At 41.4% G+C, this 20,149-nt stretch overlaps 1 protein-coding gene across 1 annotated transcript in view; it reads left to right on the top strand.

Annotated features, from left to right (window-relative positions):
- Positions 1-409: 409 nt before the first annotated feature.
- WIPF1 (WAS/WASL interacting protein family member 1) overlaps positions 410-20,149 on the top strand; it is a 161,486-nt gene continuing 141,746 nt past the window's right edge. Inside the window, exon 1 of the mRNA XM_036745167.1 lies at positions 410-565. The gene's annotated coding sequence lies outside the window, so the exon portion shown is untranslated. The remainder of the gene's footprint in view (positions 566-20,149) is intronic.

The raw sequence follows: 20,149 nt of genomic DNA, 5'->3' as shown, positions 1-20,149 counted from the left end.
GCTACTAAGTATCTGAGATGAAATTTGAACCCAGGTCTTCCAGACTCCAAGCGAGTGCCCACTCTCCTATGCTATAAGTAATAGCTATGTGTGTACGTGTTTTATCCCCCTACTGCACCATACGTTCCTTGAGGAAAGGGACAGCGTCTTTTTCGCCTTTCTAACCTCAGTGCCTTGCACACGGTAGGCAACTCCAAAGTTTGTTGAATTAAAAGAGAAGAGAAGCCATCTCCAGCGTGCACAGCAGCAGCGGCGGCAGCAGCAGTGGCGGCCTGCTAAGTCCACATGTGGCAGGGCCGGTAGAGGGGCGGGCAGGCGGGGGGGTCTGGGGGGGAGGTAATGTTTGGAGTGGGAGGGTTTACATCACAGCGAAGTTCCCGGATGGTCGTAGCCTCCGAGCTCTGAGAGCTTTTCCTGCCCGCCTGGGAGAAGTTTTCCAGAGAAAAATGCCCCGTGCGCTGCAGCTGCTGGGGAACAAGCGGGAGCCACCGCCTGCAGCTGCGACCGCCGCCCTCATCCCGGGAGGGAACCGACGGGGAGGGTTCTAGGAGCAGAGCACACCCGGGTAAGAGACGCGTTTTCTTCCTCGCCCTGGCTTATTTTCTTCTCCCCCCTCCCCGGCTTATCTTCTTCTCCTCCGCCCCCCCACTTTCAGAACCAGACTCCAGCTCAGGAGGTGGGGCGAGGTGGGGGGTTGGGGGGAGTTGGATGAATATTTGTGTGCGCCTGTCACCGACTGGGTTTTTCAGGGTCGGGCTGAGCCCTCGCAGCCTGGAGTTTACTTGAGTGCAACATCTGGCTAGGAGACCCTCTCCCTGGTCTGCAATGCACATCTGCAGAAGTGAATACCCTGCTCCTTCTCTCTGACTGGGAGGGGGGATTTGGAAACCCCACTTTGGGGATCAGTGGCGGGGGGGGGGGGGAAGGAGATGGTGACGTGGGAGGTAAAGAGAAAAGAAAAAAAAGAGATGTCGAAATAGCCCTTATTTACTCCGAGAGTGGGTTTCGTTGAATAACATCAGTCCGCTCCCAGGCCCTGGTCTCCCAGATGTGTTCCCAGCTCCTTCATCCAGCTTTCACAGAGTGGCTAACTTTTTCCTTTGGCTGCCGGGAAGGCGCTTTCTCCGGTGGCCTCGCCTTCTTGATTCCTCCCCTCTGGCCGCGGAGCGCAGGAGAAGAGGTGCTTAGAGATCTTAGGGAGAAGGTGACTGTTGTGCTGCCCTCGCGCCCCGGGACAAAGCGAGCTGACAACCCCTCCGCGGCTCCGCCTGACTGCAGGGACAATCTGGCGAGATTGCAAAAATCCAGTACTCGAGCTGCTCCGGGCAGAGGCATAACAAGTCCTGAACTAATTTGTACACTACCTGCACCAAAACGAGGAGAGAAGCTAAAAGAGACTTGTAGCTCACCCCTATCAGCTTTTTTTTTTAATGAAACAATTATTTTCCATTGTGTAGTCCACTAAGACATCACCTTCCTCAGTTCCTTCCTTAAATTGGACTCTTGCCTGCTTGAATGTCTCCTCCAAACATTCCCTCTTTGCATCTGCTGGTATCCCTGCATGCATGTGTGTGTGCATATGGTCACTGACCTTAAAATCACTGCCGATTCTACCCAGCACTTTTCAAAAATATAGGATGTACTCTTCCCAGACTTCTCTGCAACCATTTGTTTCTCCAGTTCCTTACTCTTTCTTTTGCCCTTTTCTAATAATATCTTCGGAAGATTTAAAGAAAGTTGTCAGCGCTCTTACCAGGAAAAGGAAACAAGCTGACCCAGGCAGGAATTCTGCCTGGTGGTCCAAATGCAGAACTGGCACTAGACCTGGAAACTTCTTAGTTTAACAAAGGGTGGGTCTGTTTGAAGGCAAGCCCCGGACAACTGGTGTTGGTCAGAGCCAGGCTAGATCTGGGCACCCCTCTCTTGTTTCATTTTTGTCCGAGAGGAAGAGGGAAACAGTGGATAGAGTGCCGGACTTGGCAACAGGAAGACCTGTGTTCAAATCCTGCTTCTGGGACTTATTAGCTGTGTAATCATGGGCAAGTTCTTTAACCTATCTGAGGCTCAGTCTCTTCATCTCTAAAATGGAGATAATCACATCTGCTATTGTCAAGCTCAGATAAATAGTGTATGTAAAGGTGTGGGGTGGCTGAAGTAGTGATCAGTAGGCTGTTAAAGGTGTGAAGAATATTGCCGTAAAAGCTCTAAAATGACCATTCTTGGGCTAGTATTGACATCTATTTCAAATGAAGATCAATTAGGTGTGGCCCATCCTGAACAAACTTTAAAGTCAGATATCATTTCATGGCAACCGCCCCTTATGGTCCACATTCTAGTTAAGTTATAGGGCTCCAGACCTCTTCTGTGTTCCGTATAAAACCCCCAGGTCATTAACACTATCAATCTGATTTGACCTTTGTTTCTGAATAGTATGAATGCTGAACAAGCTAGGTATTCTTGAAACACCAGATCCATCTAATCACTTGCTATAGTATATTTTAAGAAAATACGGACAGTTTTCCTTTATCAGTTACTTTTTTGGGGCCAGTTTCCCATTCCAACTACAATTTCAGTACAACAGAATAACTTCATTTTAAATTGTTGGCATCCTTCTCCCACAAAATATCTATTTCAAATATCAGTAAATTGAACTCAGGAAAGTTTTTACTGAAATTTATTTGCAAATAGTTACATGAAGTTTGCCTCTTGTGGATGACTGCCTTGTCACGGCAGTGAAAACTATGAGCTATGCTGTGCAGGGTTACCCAAAACGGAGAAGTCATAGTGGAGAGCTCTGACAAAAGGTGATCCACTGGAGAAGGAAACAGCAAACCACTCCAGTATCTTTGCCAAGAAAACCCCACGGACAGTATTAAAATGCTAGGAGATACGGCATCAGAAGATGAGCCCCTTGAGTCAGAAAGACCAAGCCTGCTAAGGTCAGGGTCATGAAGAGTTGGACACGAATGAACAACAAATGTGAAGTTTTGGAGGTGGAAGGAGCGTAAGATCTGATGTTAGGAATAGATATTCTATTAAAATATAATGAGATAGATTTTTCCTGGGGCTCAAGTCCCTTCTTGCTAGTAAGATAGGCTCTTAGGCAAGTCCACAAACCCTCTTGGTCCATTAGGATACCATTTAATATATTGTACTTAAACCAAAGAATGAAAAAGAAGTAATATAGCCAGTAGAAGAAGATGAAAGAAACTGGTTTGTTCTTACCATTTTTCATTTAAAATTGTCAGCTCATAGTGCTCTGGCTACAGATACAGATAATAGTGAATCTGTCCATGTCGCTTGCTGCCTTTCATATTCCAGGCTGATGTTGCTGACCAAGATTATTACTCTTTTAGTGTGTGGATGGGGAAAAAACAAAAAAACCTGACAGCCTCTGTGCTGATCCTTCCACATTCCACACAGGTAAAAAGCACTCTAGGCTGCGGCAGCAGGAGCTGCTTTTTGCCAATTCAGCTGAATCTGTCTCTGTCCAAGTTTCTGCCCACTTGGAATCTTGGTCTGCTTTGAAGCCTTTCCTCCACTTAACTTCAATTCAACAAACATTCATTTGGCACATGATAGATTTCAGGCCCAGAATTAGATGCTGGAGGTACAGAGACAAAAAGAAATAGTCTGTATCCTAAAGGAGCTCCCATTCTACTAAAATAATACATTTATATCAATAAATACATATATAATACACTTGGAGGAGAGAAAGCAGACTAACAACTGAGGCCATAATAGAGTTACAGCTGAAGGGTCCTTAGTGGGCATCTGTCATGACTGCCTCACTTTATTGAGAAGGAAAGAAAGGCCCAGAGAAATGGAACGATTTGCCCAACATCATTGATGCTGGGTTTTTTTAGTCATTTCTGACGCTTGTGACCCCATTCAAGGTTTTCTTGGCAGAGATACTGGAGTGGTTTGCCATGTCCTTCTCCACTTCATGTTACAGATGAGGAAACTGAGGCAAACAGGGTTAAGTGACTTGCCCAGGGTCATACTGTTAGTAAGTGTCTGAGGCTGAATTTGAACCTAGGAAGATGAGTCTCCCTGACCCCAGGCCCAGTACTCTATCCACTGTACCATGTAGCTGCCTTCCCAATATCATACGGATGATCCATATCACAGGACAGAAATATGAGCTCCTGTAAGTACATGTAGAGTTTCCCATTGGAAGTGGCACCTGAACCTTGAAGAAAGCTAAAGAGAGAGGCAAAAGTGAAGAGCGAATGTGTCCAGGCATAGGACTCAGCCCGAGCAAAGGGATAGAAATGAGAGATGAGAAGACAAATTTTGGGAACAGCAAGTAGACCAATGGAACAACAGTATGTGAGAGGGAGTAATGTGAAATAAGTCTAGAAACGTAGGCTTGAGCTAACCTGTGAAGAATTTTAAATGCCAAGGCAAAGAGTCTATATTTTACCCTAGAGGCAACAGGCTGCTGTTGAAGATTCCTAAATGGAGACATGGTGCTTTAGGAAGATTATTTTGGCAATAGTATGGCAGGTGGATTTCAGTTGGAAGCAGGGAGACCAATTAGAAGGCTATTGCAGTAGTAGTCCAGCCAAGAGGTAATGAGGACCTGACCTGGTGCCTTTGTGAGGGGAGGAATGGGAGGTGATGTGAGAGATGTTGTGGAAGTGAAAGTGACAAGACTTGGAAACTGATTGTATGGGGATGGGGGGTAGTGGTGAGGGAAAGGGAAGAGGTGATTCCAAGTTAGGAACCAGGATGACAGGAATAATGGTAACGCCCTTAACAGAAACAGGGAAATGGAAGGAGGGACAGGTTTAGAGGGAAAGATAACAAGTTTTGTTTTGGAGATGTTGATTCTGAGATGCCTGTGTAGTAAAACAGGTGGAGATTGTTAGAAACTAATATGTTAATGAGAATTGGAAAGAATCTTAGAGGTCATCTTATTTTACAGATAAGGAATAGAACCTCCAAAGAGCCAATGTCCAACTTGCAGTTGGTGCTATGACCTTGGCTGTATAAATTTGGGAGTTAATCTAGCTCACCTAATTCCTAATTGCTGTGCAACTGGACACTCTCTCTGCTACTACTTCCCAGAAATCTACAGTCTTGCTACACTTGCTTATCTTGGCATGGAGGTAACCCTGAGTTCTCAAAGGCTAAACCAGTAGAATATAAACACTGACCAGTCCTACTAAACTCTTTGAATACCGGCCAGGGAGATTGCACGTCTGTCCTCTGAAAGGTAGCTGAATTACATTTGCAGAGGATTATCACTGGGGTGGTGTCAAAGGGAATTTTTCAGCCACAAGCAAGTCTTGAAGGCATTCTACTAAGTTATAGAGGAGTTATGATCTGCTCCTATGAATAAAATCACAGGTCATTGCTTTTTGGGGTATTTCATTGAGATATTTGGAGCTGTGTTTCAGGGTGCTGCCACGTTTATGTTCTTGTGAGCCATTCCAACCCAAACCTTATATGTGAATCAGGTTAAAGTAGGAATCAAGAGCTGACATGATATCACTTATTCATTCATTCATTGGTTCATTCATTCATTGGCTCACTTATTGCTCACCCACTACATGTAAATCACATAATACATACATATCAGGAAAATGGTGTGGGGAAAGGGAAGTGGTGGATGAGAAGGAAGAGTCAAGGATGACTTGTTTGTTATGAGCCTGGATGTTATGAATAATGGTAATGCCCTTACCAGAAATATTAAAATTGGAGGGGGGACAGTTGGAGGTAAAGATGCAGGTGGGAGTGGGAGAAGAAACTTACTAAGACATGTTCACAAGTTCATGGAGACACTCTAGTCTAGTGAAATGAGCATTAGAGTTGGAGTCGGACCTGACTTCAAATCCTAACTTCGTTCCTGAACATGTGTGGTGTTGGGCAAGTCTCTGGGCTTCATCCTCTTCATATATAAAATGAGGAGGTTAAATTAAAAGATATCTGAAGTCCCTTTCTGCCCCAAATACTATGGTGTTAGGATAACTAAGTATACTACAAGTTACTATGTGGTAATTGCCAGAAAGGAGATATATTAAAATAATAATAATAATGCTATGGGAGTTGAAAGGAGAGAGCAATTGCCTCTGAGGGAAAGAAGACTCATCATGCTGCTCCTTAAAGAACAGGTAGATTATTTAACAGATGGAGATTTGGGAAGAGGTAAGGAGTTTAAGGGGAATAAAAAGTAAAGAAAATCTGGCACCGAGATAGGGAAATATAGGAATACTAAGTCGTTGTAAGTTACTAAGCTATAATACTAAGTGGCTGTAAGGAGAGGATGCATCATATAACAGAAAGAGCAGTGAACATGAAGATTTTCTTCCCAAATTGACCATTAATTGTGTCACCTTGGGCAAGTTACTTGACTTCTTGGAGACTCAGTTTCCTCATCCCTTAAATGAGGTTAGACTAAGTGACCTTTAAGTCCACTTCTAGCTTGAAAAGTCTCTGGTTCTATGCATGAGGGTCCTACTAGAAAATATGTTTGGAAAAGTAAAGGGAACCACAGGCGAGCCTTGAGAATCTCAGACTAAGGAGCTAGTACTTTATTCTCTCGGCAGTAGAAGCAATAGAACCTGCGCCGGCAGCGATTTCACCTCCACGGCAGCTGCTAGCAACATTGTTGTTACAATGCCTCAGTTTTTAAATCTGTGAAATGGAGACAATAATAACACCCACTTCCCAGGTGTGTCATTAAGATAAAATGAGATAATATTTGTGAGGTGCCTCACAAACCTTAGAACCTCAGTTTATATAAATGCTAGCTATTACTACTACTGTTACTATATTACTTTACAAATAGTTGTGTTTTATTTTGCATCCAAATACATAGCAAATTCCCTAACCACTACTCTTGATAGGTTGAGGGAAGAGGTTTAAAAAAAATCCAAAGTCACTACTGAATCTTAGAAGAGGAAAAGCCTTTGCTTTTCATCTAAAAAAAATTATGATAGCAAATAAAATCTGAAAGGTGTGTAGGTGTGCGTGTGTGTGTGTGTGTGTGTGTGTGTGTGTAAGCAAGCAGATTGTATAAAATGCAGACTGTTTGGAGACATAGGGGTTGTTGTTGTTAGAAAGTCTAACAATGTATTCCCCAGACTGGTCTTGACACCTATTTTAATTAAAAATCAATTACAGATGTGCAGCTCATTCTATCCTCCACTTGACTGCCATATTTTGCCTAGAGTTGGAAGGAAAGACAAAAATACAAAGAAGCTTAGGCAGCAAGAGAGGTGATGATCACTCAGAGCAGCATCTTTTCTGACAACTGTATGTCTTTGGAGGAATGATAAGGATGGGAGTATCCTGGCTTATGAGTGTCTCTAAGGCTGAAGGGCAGGTAGATGAGGCAATAGGCAAACTGGGAGCCATGTTCTGGGCTAGCCAAAGGTATCCTGTAAGATTTATATGGCCAGATTTGTGGCAAACATCTCACCCTAATAGCTACCTTTGGTGATGTGAAGGAAAGCATTAAGGGCAGAAAGAGGGGAAGGAAGACAGAGAAACACTATCCACTTACCTGGAACAGCCAGAAGTTTTGATGGTCTCCCATTAGTGTGTGGTGATATCACCTACATGCTATTTATGACATATGTACCCAATGGCTCAGAATTTCCTGTTTCCTTTAGAGCAGCAGTTAGCCACATGTTGGTCATAAGTTCATCAAATGTGGATGGCAGCCAGTGGACTAGACAGTGTTGGAGTGCTGGCAGCAGGGAACTGCTATATAAATGTGTTATATAAAAGTGCTCTATAAATGCATATTTCCTTCCATTCCCTATTCCCCTTTCCACATAAGTTGAAGCCAAAAAGGCAGCTGATTTTCTGTCCTCTTGTAAGACAGTGTATCAAATGAGATAATAGAGTGACATACATTTTCTATATACATGTCAATAATTATTGTGATATGCATTTTCTTTATAAATACCAAGGATCATCATCATTGGTAGGCATGGAGACTGAACAAATCAGCAGCATGACAGGGCCAGGTTTATTTTGACCCTTTCTGCTACCTCAAGACTTAGGGTTAAGGAATTTTGATACGATTCTATGGCTCCATCTTGGTAATTTGGGATGTGCAGCTGGGTTTCAAATAAGCCCTTTCAGAGGGTCACCGAAATAAAATGTAATAGACTAACATTCATCATTTTAAAAAGGAACATGGCTAAAAAGGGAAAGATATAAAACTCTTTTTTAGTTTAATAACTATATTTTATAGATGATTCACTAGTAAGGACAAGCTGCTATAAGGTTATGCAAATAAGACATTTTAATAAAATATTGAATAAAGCTCACTTTAATTTCTTTTTTACTTCTTTGATAAATTATCTTTTGGACATTACCCCAGTTTCTTCTTCTGATTAATTTTCTTCTTATATATTCAGTTATATTCATCACATTTAATTAAATTATTCAGAGTTTTCCATGATCTGTGCCCTAGCTCATTAGTCCAACCTTATTTTTCACTACTTTTAATTGCCCTGTGTTCCAGTCAAACTGGCTATTCATCCATCACTGTATACCCCTTGTGCATTTTCTGCCTTTCTTCTCACCATCCCTTCTGCCTGAATGGCCTTTCATATCTCCACCCTTCGAAATCTGACCTAAGTTTCAAGGCTTAGCCCAAGTGCCATTTTCTCCATAAGGACTTTCCTTTTCCCCTACCAGATCAACATAATCTCTGAATTCCCAGAACTATCAAAGGGAAGTATTGTGGTATAATGATGAGAGCTTTGTATGTGAAGTCAGTAAGGACCTGGATTCCAATTATGCCTCTGATGGCTACTAGCCATGTAACCCTAGACAAGACACTTAAACTTCTCTCTCAGTGATCTCATCAACTCTAATGATATCAGTTATCATTTCTGCGTAGATGTTTCTCAAATCTATATATTCAACCCTAATCTCTCACAGGTCATTAATGCTTATTAAGGGCCTACTATGTGCAAGGCACTCTGATACATCTTGATTATACAAAAAAAAAAAAATGAAAGCGCCCCTGCTTTCAAGGAGTTTGCATTCTACTATTGGGACTCAGTTTCCTAATCTGTAAATGAGGAGATTTTACTAGTTGGCCTCTGAGATCCATGCAAGCTCTAAACCTGTTATCATATATCTTAGTCCTTTGAACCTTTCTCATGTCACTTATCACTGTTCACTTTGTATTAGAATTATTTTTATAAATGCTTTATCTTCCCAAATACTTATAAACTCCTTGAGAACAAATGTTATTCTTCTTATTCTTCATCTACAACATCCTGCACATAGTAGGCTCCTAATAAATGTTAACTGAGTGAATGAAATCTGCCTCTCCATTCCATTATAGTATCTAAGAGGGAAAAAGTCATCTTGAAGTGTATAGAGGCTCTGTGTGTGTGTGTGTGTGTGTGTGTGTGTGTGTGTGTGTGTTCTGAAGGGTAGCGTGGTTGGTCAAAGTGCTAGAAAAGCTATTTCAGATAAAAGAGCTGTTGGTCACTGTAATACGCACATGCTTCTATTTTACTGACATTATTATTCATATATGTTGAGGCAGTGAAGCGGAGCAGGCCTGGAGTCGGGAAGATCTGAGTTCAAATGTGTCCGTATACACTTCCTAGCTGTGTGAACCTGGGCAAGTCACTTAAACTCTGTTTGCCTTAGTTTCTTTATTTGTAAAATGGGGATGATAATAGCACCTACCTCCCAAGAGGAACAAATGAGACGATGATCGTAAAGCACTTAGCACAGTGCCTGGCACATAAGTGCTATATAAATGTTGGCTATTATGATTGACAGAGCTATTTGTATAAGTTGAGGCAGCTAGGAGGCTCACTGGGTAAAGCGCTGGGCCTAGAGTCAGGAAGATCAAATCCAGCCTCAGACGCTTCCTAGCTGTGTGACCCTGGGCAAATCACCTAACCTCCGTTTGCCTCAGTTTCCAAAACTGTGAAATGGGAATAATAATAGCACTTATCTTCTAAGGGTTGTGCTGATGATCAAATGAGACAGTATTTGTAAAGCACTTAGCACAGAGCTTGGCACATAGCAGGTGCTGTATAAATGCTTATTCCCCCTTCCCATGTAAGTTGAAGCAAAAGGCAACTGATTTCTCCGTCTTCTTTTAAGATGATGTATCAAAGCATACATTTTCTTTTTCCTGAATAATATTTCCCCCAATTACATGTGAAAATAATATTTAGTATTCATTTTTTTTAAATTTTGAGTTCCAAATTCTCTCCTTCCCTCCTTCCTCTCCCCACTCCTTGAGACAGAAAGCAATTTATATAGGTTATACATGTGCAATCATGAAAAACATATTTCCATCTCAGTGACATACATTTTCTATGTAAATAGTAATTATTGTGACATGCATTTTCTATATAAATAGTAATTATTGTGACATACATTTTCTATATAAATAGTAATTATTGTGACATACATTTTCTGTATAAATATCCATAATCATCATCACCATCATAGGAATGCATAGAGACTGAGCAAGCTGTGCCCAGATGTACAGACACACCTGAAGTGAGCCTTACTACTGGGGAAGGAACAGCCGAAGATAATGTTCACCCCAGATGTGAAGAGGAAGAAGCCATGGTAATGTTCGCCCCAGGGTACAGGAGGGACACACAAGGCACCCATTCTAAACAGAGCTGTATTTATCATCAGTAGTTCATTTCAGTAGCAATATGGATAATAATACAGAAAGGAGAAGTTTCTTACATCTTTAAATAGCCGTAGTCAAAATGTTCAGAAAGGCTGAGTTTATTGTAGAGGTTAAAAAATAACATCTGCTATTTGCACCCATGTCAGTTACAAATGTTTAAGAGGGGTCGGGCTGTTTTATGTTGTTGTCGTTGTGTCTTCAGCATCTAGTATGTGGGAGACAATCAATTGTTTGATTAATCGATTTTTTGATTAAGTGTGAATCTTCCCCAAGGCTCTGTGGTAGGCCCCCTTTCTCTGTCTCTGTCTCTGTCTGTCTCTCTCTCATTCTCTCGTTCTCTCTCTCCCTCCCTCCCCCTCCCGCTCCTCCCCACCCACTTCCTCATCTCATTTCATTGTCATCTCTATGCATGTGACTCAGTCTCTATCCAGTATGCAGTATTCAGACCCAGTCTCCCCCTGAGTTTCAAGCCTGCATCATTGGTTGCTTAGTGGACATTTCAGACTGGATGTACTAGAGATGTCTCAAACTCAGCATCTCCAAAGCAGAATTCATTACCTTCTCTGCCAATCATCCCTCTCTTCCATATGTCTCTATTTCTGTCAAAGGCACCACTAGTCTTCCCTTCTCCCAGGTTTGTAACCTTTGCGATGACCTGGACTCCTTACTCTCCCTCACCCCACACGTTTAATCAGTTGCCAAATCTCACCATTTCTACCTCTCTAATATCTCCATTGCATCCAGCCCTTTCCCTCCACTCTCCACATAGTTATCGCCTTAGTTCAGGGCCATATCACTTATCACCTAGATTATTGCAACAGCCTCTAATTTGGTGTCCCTGCCTCCAATCTCTTCCCTTACCAGTCCATCTACCACACTCCTGCCAAAGTGTTGTTCCTTAAGCACGGATATGGACTATGTCACTCCCACACCTGACAAACTTTAGCAAGTCTCTGCGTGCTAATTAAATTAAATAGAAACAATTAAATATAATTATTTAATTATAATTAAATATAACCTCCTCTGTTTCACTTTTAAAGCCCATCCCACCCTTGCCTTAGCCTATCTTTCCAGCCTCATTGGACATCATGCCTCATCTTGCACTCTGATCTATCCAAACTGGTGTTCTCTGTGTTCTTCACCTATATTACTCTCTCTCTTATCTTCTTGTCATTGCATTGGCCATCCCATGGCTGGAAGGCATTTCCCCCTCACCTCTGCCTCAGAGTCCCTCTCTTCCTCCCAGAAGCAGCTTAAATATCTCCTTCTACATGAAGCCTTTCCTGGCCCCCTTCACTGCTGGTGCCTTCCCTCTCAAACTACCTTGTATTTCACTACTTTCTACTTTGTATTTATCTCCTTTATGTTTGTTCTGCATGTGTACGTGTGTATATATGTATATCTGTATACATGTATATGCATGTGTATATGTATACGCATACATGCATGTGTATGTGTGTATACACACTTGTTTCCCCTGTTAAACCATAAGCCTCCTATGAGTAGGGGTTCATTCTTTCAATTCATTTATTTATTTACTTGGTTATTTATTTTGTTTGTTCATTGTACTTCCAACGCCTAGCCTGGCACCAAGTGCCTGTTTAGCACATACTAATTGATTAATTAGGAATGGTGTTTGATCTCGTCCATGGGGCTTTATATTCTTTGCAAAGAGGCTGTGGGGTAGAATAGAATTGTCATAGGATCCAGGATCTGACCCTTAATGTCTTTGTGACTGTAATGCAATTGTTTTGACCTCTCTGAACCTCAGGGAGGCCATCTGTAAAATGGGAGTACTGTTTGCATTACCCAACTGGAAGAATTTTGGGGGAAACATTTTGTGAAATGTGAACACTATAGAAATGTAAGCTGTCATTGTCATGGCCATTCAGAATAGGAGCTCTATCTCTGGTCTTTTTGTGTACTAGACATTTTTTTTTTTTTTGGTGGAAGGAAAACATAGTTTTGGGCGTGTCTGTGAGAGGAAATGGTGGATAGGTCATAGGGAAATGAAAAATGAGGATTGTACCACCTGCTAGGCCAGTGACGTCCTTTAGGATTTATCCTACTAAGTCTGTGGTAATGGGTTTACTCTGTGTCTCTAATAATGCTAAAAGAACCAGTCAATTCAGTGGGTTCACTAAAACAGCTGGTGCTGTACAAGGGACAAAAGAAACCCAGTCAGTTGTTTGGCACACCTCACAACCAGCTGGTTGAAGATTTCACTTTTCAACCAGTTGCTAAATATCTGTCCCCCAGCCCTAATTCTGTGATCTGCCAAACATTTTTGCATGTGCCTCCGAAGCAGAGAGCTACTAGACAGTTAGTGCCAGCACAGGGGAAAGAGAAATGTAGCAATTTCCTGGAATGATGCTCTCCTAAAAGTGTTTCACATGTCAGAAAAAAAAAGGAAGGAAATCTCCAGAGATTGGTGAATATTGTCCTTTGAGGGTGTTTCATTCCTTGGAACCTGGATCCTTGGTCCTGAAAACCCAGGAGAAGGAACAGATAAATGTGGGGAAAGTGGTGATGAAGAGAAGCTGGTCACCAACAGCATTTAAAAACCAGCCAGAAACATTAAAAAAAAAAGGAGACCTTGACAAAAACAGGAGGCTTGACTATTTATTTTCCAAGAGTATAAATAATTAGCATGTAGTCTAGGATTAGGATTAGAGAATGGTTGTTTAAACAGTGGAGATACAGTCTCACTACAGTAAGATATAACAAACATTGATTTCTCCAGTTGATAGGGTCTTTAATAGGCAAAGCCTTGGAAGTGGGGTACACAGGGTCAGTCAGTCATCCAACTTACTAAGCAGGTATAATGAGTGAAGTACAGATTCATTGATCCAGGTTTGTATGGGAAGTAAAAAAGAGGACAGGAGCCCTTAGCACTTATCAAGCTGGAAAACTGAGATAGGCAGATACTGTATTCAGCATAATGCCTAGCACATAGTACATGCTTAATAACTGTTTATTGATTGGCAGACTGACTGAAAGGCAGGAAGCCTGAGCTCACTTTCTAGAAAGCAATAAAATTCTTTAGCAATTCTTTCGTTCCAGGAGAATTTGAATTAGTTGGCTTTTAAATCAATGGTGCTTAGAAAATTCCACCAAAGTTCTCATCATGGCATGGACACAAGTTTGTATTCCTGTAGGCTACAAACACAGTAGGGCACTGAGTGTTGGCAACAGCTCCCAAGCTAGAAATGCTTCAAATCTTGCTCTGTGACTTGCTGACTTTATGCCTGTCATCTGACAATAGTCACTCAGTCAGTAAACATTTATGAAGCACCTACTATATGCTAGGCATTGTACTAGGCACTGGGGCTGCAAAAAGAGGCAAAAAACAGTGCCTGCCCTCAAGGTGCTTTCAATCAGCGTACAGGTGAAGGAGATTTATCAACAGAGCATGGGCCACCAGGTGCTGAATTTTTTGACGATTGATAGTATCTAATAAAAATTTTTGCCAAGGTGTGGAGGGGTTGCTGTCTACATTTGAATGGATAGAGAGAATATCAATACTAAGGAAATCAATTGTCTTTTATAAATTTTTGAAGAAGTCTTTTTTTAAAGCATTATTTAAAAAGTAACACCGCAACAAAGCATTGTGGGAGAGTAGAAAAAGTACTAGCTTTGGAACCAGAGAACATAGGTTCAAGCCTGCCTCTAATGCTTACTACTTGTATGACCTTAGGAAAGTTACTTAACTTCTTAGGATCTCAGTGTCCTCATCTGTAAAATGGGGGAGAAGGGGAATGGACCAGGGGGTCTCTGAGGGTCACCTTCCAGTTTTAGACCTTCTAGACCTATTTTCCTATGTATACTATGAATTTCAAGTGTTGTGACCAATGGCATTGATTAAAATCATCATCTAAGTGACGCCCAAAGTTTAGGACAAATTCATAGTATTGATTTTCAAAGCTAGTGTTATTTTCCTATAGTCTCTATATCAGTCCCTCTCTATACGAATTCTTTTATGAACCAACTATACAATACTATAATGAATCAGTAGAGTTTAAAAATATACATCATAAAGCAGGTAAGGGGTCCATATAAAGCAAAGATGAGCCTGTGTATTCATAGGTCTTCATTTCTTACAGACTTGGATGCAAATTGACCCTATCAATTCATTTGAGATGTGCATCCTATAATAATTATTTTCTATTTTGTTTTAAATGATTCGTTCTATCATGGGTGCTAAGCACTGTTTTCTCTTGTTTCCCCTTCATTAGGACTAATCATTTCCTGTCTTCTTTCTTCATTTTTCAAAGTACAGCCTATAGACACAGATATTTTGTCTTCCAGAACAAAAAAAAATTCAAAAAGAAAACCTGTATTTAAAGTTCACAGGGTTTTGGTTTCCTTTTAATATGTGAAAATGAAATAAAAGCCAAAATAAAAGATTACTGTTTCATAGAAAAGGAAAAATTAGAACTTTCTGTTCCAATTTCTTTATCATTAAAAAAAACCAAAATTTAATAAAATTTATCTCAGGAAATGTTAATTACCCATTACGGGAAATGCTTCATTGAGAACCAAAAATCTTGCTTAATATAAAGCATTCAGAGGGAAAAATTAAGTACCCAATTTGGGGGAGATTTGGGAGGAATTAAGTCTGCATAACTGAGTTCCCCTCTGGAATTCCCAATTCTGCAAACAAGGCTCCTTTCAGAGCCTTCTGAGCCTTCAGAGTTATTCTGAATTACATGAAAAGGAGAAAGTGATTCATAGATGATAGAAATTTAACTCTAAAGTCTTGTTGATGGCTGTTGCCTTTATTCTCCTGCTGATTTTGGAAAGAGGTGAGAGCAGCTGTCACCCCTCAGCCTCTTTTAGTTTAGCAAGGTCCTTGTCAGAATGCATTGTTTGTATATGTGTAAGGCGAGCAATACATTTTCTAATCAAAAGCAGCTGTACCACCAGATTGGCTCATATGAGCATAAAATAGCAGAATCAGTCAGCCAAACTTCTTTTCTCTGGGTAGGTCCGTCCATCATTCTCCAGACTGGAAGAACAACTCCGCTTTGTAGCTCATCTGACACAGATGACAAAATGATTTTGTTCAGGGAGCGGAAGTCAGAATAAGAAAATCCTGTAGGCCCTTGATAGGTGACATCATAATGCATTATGCCATTGTTAATATGAGTATTTGAAAGATTAAGAAGCATATGAGGGAAACATTCTGATTCAGAAAGAACAGTGTGTCAGGGTAATACTCCCTAACAGCTGGGCCTGTTGAATGAGCCTAAATTGTCTGGATAAAAGTCCCTTGGAAGATAAGTTTGGACATTATGTCACACTGCCAGGGGAATAATAAGCTAAGGGACTCATGCTGTGAAGTATGTCATGGATTAGACACACTAACTGACATGTCGGATGAGAGGAAGCTGACTAAATCTCAGCAAAGACACAAGTCCCCAAGTGAGACTCTTGCTCTCCCGGGCCTGACATAGCTTGTAACCAGAGCAGTGCCTCAGGATGGTGTGTCCTTGAGAGGAGCCCCTAAGGTGCACCAGTGCTGACTGACTTCATGTATTCCTTCTCTGTTCATACCCATGCCATTTTCTTCTTAATGAAGGTTTCGTAGAGATCATAGGACGTAGAGCTGGAAAAGACCTTGGGAACCAGAGTATCACCGGGTCATAAGCGCTAGAGTTAAAAGAGGTTCCAGAGGCCATATAGTCCTGCCCTGTCCTTTTACAGATTAGGAAACTGAGATCCATGGAGGTGCTCAAGGTCAAGGTAGTAAGCTATCACAGGTGTGTTCTAGTTCAATCCTCTTATTTTATAGATGAGGAAATTTTCCCTCACAGAGGGGAAGCAACTTACTCAAGATTACGTAGATCAGGGGTGGGGAGCCTGTGGCCTTGAGGCCACATGTGGCCCTCTAGGTCCTCAAGTGCAGCCCTTTGATTGCACCTAGAGTGCCACATGTGGCCTCAAGGCCACAGGTTCCCACCCCTGACATAGAATAAGCAGCAGAGCCAGGACACAAACCCAGGTTTTCTTCCTCTAAATTCATCATTCTTTCCATTAGCTTCAGTGGTGAGGTCTGGAGAAATCCCTGGGTCTTCACTCCTAAGGGCAAGTTCAGGCTTGAGACCCCCAAATCCCTCCCTGTCCCCAGGCCTTAAATAGGCACCAAAATGAGCTATATTTCTGAGAATGGCTTAATATTAGATTTCTGTCTGGATTTTGGTCTGAAGCTGGACCCCACCACACACACAGAGACATACTGCTAGCTCAGCCTAGCATCATCATTTCAATGCTCTTTGGTGGGCTGTCCAAGTTCCCCAGCAGCCTCAAAGGTATTAGAGACTCTTAAAAAGGTTGAACCACAAAGGATGTGGTTGTATTGCTGGCTATGCAACATCTAGTGATGGGCCCGATCCCCATGCCAAAGTTTCCATCTTTTAAAAAGAATCATCTGTGTAGTGTAGTGGCAAGACACTAAATTGGGAGTGGGAAGATTTGGGATCTAGCCTAGCTCTTCCAGTTACTAGAGATATGACCTTGGGTAGACACATTTAATTTTTCTGTGCCTCAGTTTCTTCATGCCCATAACATAGTGATTATCATGTACAGGACCACCATCTTCTCAAGGTGGTTATGAGGATCAAGTAAGATAATGTATGGGAAAGAGAAAACTAAAAGTAGTATTAACAAAAAAAAAAAAAAAACAAAACAAAAAGACACTACCTCTTAGTAACTGTGTGACCCTGGACAAATCTTTTCTCTGGGCTTTGATTTTGTCCTCTGTAAAATAAAGGAGTTGCATTAGATACCTTCTGGGCCATCCCTAATTATATGATCCTATGATCTATAAGAGGGCAGCTAGGTGGCACAGTGGATAGAGTGGCCAGAACATAGGCTCAACAAATCATGGACTGTGCTCCATCCTGTGCACATGTCAGTAGAAGCGACCAAGGCCCAGACCTTTCCCCATGAATGCTCCATGAAATTGGTCACACTTTGTCCAATGTTCATTCTTTAACTTTTTTCCTTTTGGGACCAGACTTGTGATTTTACTGGTAAAGGAAACTCCCTCAATTGATGCAGATCTGCAGCTGCTCTGACAACGGCAGCCTTACAGAGATGCCTGGGGCAATCAGAAATCAAGTGACTTGCCCCAAAGTCATATGAGGGACTTGAATTCAAGCCTTCCCAACTCCCAAGCTTCCTCTCCATTCACTATGAGACGCTGCCCCTCCTTCATTAACCTTCTACATAGGAAGTACCACCTTTCATCACCTTCATCTGACCACCTAAAATACAGGTCTTTGCTCTTGGATTAGCTGGGTAAGAATCTTATTGATGAAAAATTGGTCCTGCCCTTTAGTCCCAGATATTCCCATAGATGCTTCAGTTTAAAACTCTGAACTTTGTCAGTAACAAGTCTAAAAGTCTCATGGCCGCATGTAGTAGTAGATTGACTAGGATAAGAGCCAAACTGAAAGCTTGGTTAAGTATTGTCTTCTACAAGTTAATTTGTAAATTGATTATTTGAGACTAGCAACATGTAGAAACACAGTATTATAAATAGTAATCAGGTTCACGCTTGGGATTATAGGATTATAGAATTTGGAGTTGAGAGGAATGCTCCGGTCTAGCAGCTCTGAAGCATTTTGGTCTCAGGACCCCATGACATCCTTAAAAATTATCGAGGACCTCCTAAAGAGCTTTTGTTTACGTGGGTTGTGTCTATTGATATTGATCGTATTAGAAAATAAAACACCTTGGTATTATTATGAAAATAGTTTTCACCTCATGGATCCCCTGAAAGGATCTTAAGGATCCCTAGAGATCCCCAGATCACATTTGAGAATCATTAGTCTAGTCACTTTATCTCTTAGTACTCCAGAAATATTTAGTGATTTACTTAAGGTTACTCTATTAGTAAAGAGCTAAAGTAGCATTCGAACTCAGGTCCACTGTGAACCATGTTTCTACTCTTAGACTATCAATATATAACAATGCCCCCTGCTAACATTATTAATACATTGTAACCAATAACATTTAGAAATCCTGTTATAATATCATTTGATATCTCGCCTATTTATAATCATGTTCCTGTGGAATGAACTTCCTTAAATAATGTTTCTTTTCATTTCCTGTTTTTGGAAGGCACAATGGAGAATGCATGTAGCACTAATCACATTATGGCACCTAACCACCACTTATAACATTGTTTCTATAGGAACACTCATTCTTTGTCCCAATTTGGATGCCATGAATACATTGTTCCATATCCCCCATCCTGCACAGTCCTTTATCATCAGGAGAGGGAGGAGGAAGGAGGAGCTGAGGAGGACCTGGGACAAGGGGCCTTGGAAACTTTAGTGGCAGGAATAGCAAAGCCTGGATGCATGTTTCTGGCAGAGAAAGAAGGCATGACAATCCTTAGAAGCATCAGGAAGTTCGAGGGAATGGGGCACCCCTGCGGTTGTGGAGAAAATATGAAAGTCTGGGATGGTCCCAACACCTGCAAGAAGGTGCTAGAATGGGGGTGGAGTTGAAGGCAATAGCTACAGATCCTAGTCTATATAAAGGTCAGTATAAGGAATAAGGTTGTCCATCAGGAACTGCCTTTACTCAACTTCCCATATCTGAGTATGTGGTTATTATTCACATCGCAAAGGACTCCTCTAAATGTTTTGGCCCCTTGTTGCAGTCAAGGCTTTGTTTTACATATTATTAACTGCTAGACTGAGAAGCTCTGAAGGAGAGTGGAGGAGATGATTTTAAGTTGAGATATGAGACCTATCACCAGCTAAGTGGCATAGTGGATTGAGCACCGTCAGGAAGACCCGAACTCAAATCAAGCCTCAGACGCTTACCAGGCATGTAACCTTGAGCAAATCATTTAAACCTGTTTGCCTGTTTCCTCATCTGTAAAATGGCCAAGGTTATTGAGAAGATCAAATGAGATGATTGTAAAGTGCTTATCCCCAGTGCCTAGCTATGGTCAGTGCTATGTAAATGTTAACCATTATAATTATCGTTAATTATCAATCGGGTGTTGTCATTCAGTCATTTCAGTTGTGTCTGACTCTTTGTGACCCCATTTGGGGTTTTCTTGGCAGAGATACTGGAGTGGTTTGCCACTTCCTTCTCCAGCTCATTTTGCAGATGAGGAAACTAAGGCAAAATGTTGGATTTTAGTTGAAGCCAGAGAAGCAAAGAGGTGGAAGTGAGATCAGGGAAATTTAAGTGATCATACAGTTAATAAGTTTCAGAGGCAAGATCTAAACCTGGTCTCTCCTGACTACGGGCCTAGCAAGTTTTCCACTACACCTCCCCTAAAGATGAGATTCCGTTGAGTACAATTATACTGTCTTCATCTTGACCAGCTATCAGTATTGGAAGTTGGGAAATAGAAGGAGGCAATGATATTCACCTTGTCTATCACCATTCCCTGGAAACATTAAACTGATGTAAAACCATCACCACAATGAAGAAGCCAAAAGGAGCACAGGAAGTGACTCAGCCAGCAAATACCTA

Source organism: Trichosurus vulpecula, chromosome 2 (assembly GCF_011100635.1).
Source record: "Trichosurus vulpecula isolate mTriVul1 chromosome 2, mTriVul1.pri, whole genome shotgun sequence".
Classification (NCBI taxonomy): domain Eukaryota; kingdom Metazoa; phylum Chordata; class Mammalia; order Diprotodontia; family Phalangeridae; genus Trichosurus; species Trichosurus vulpecula.
This window is presented reverse-complemented; position numbering and strand designations above follow the sequence as displayed.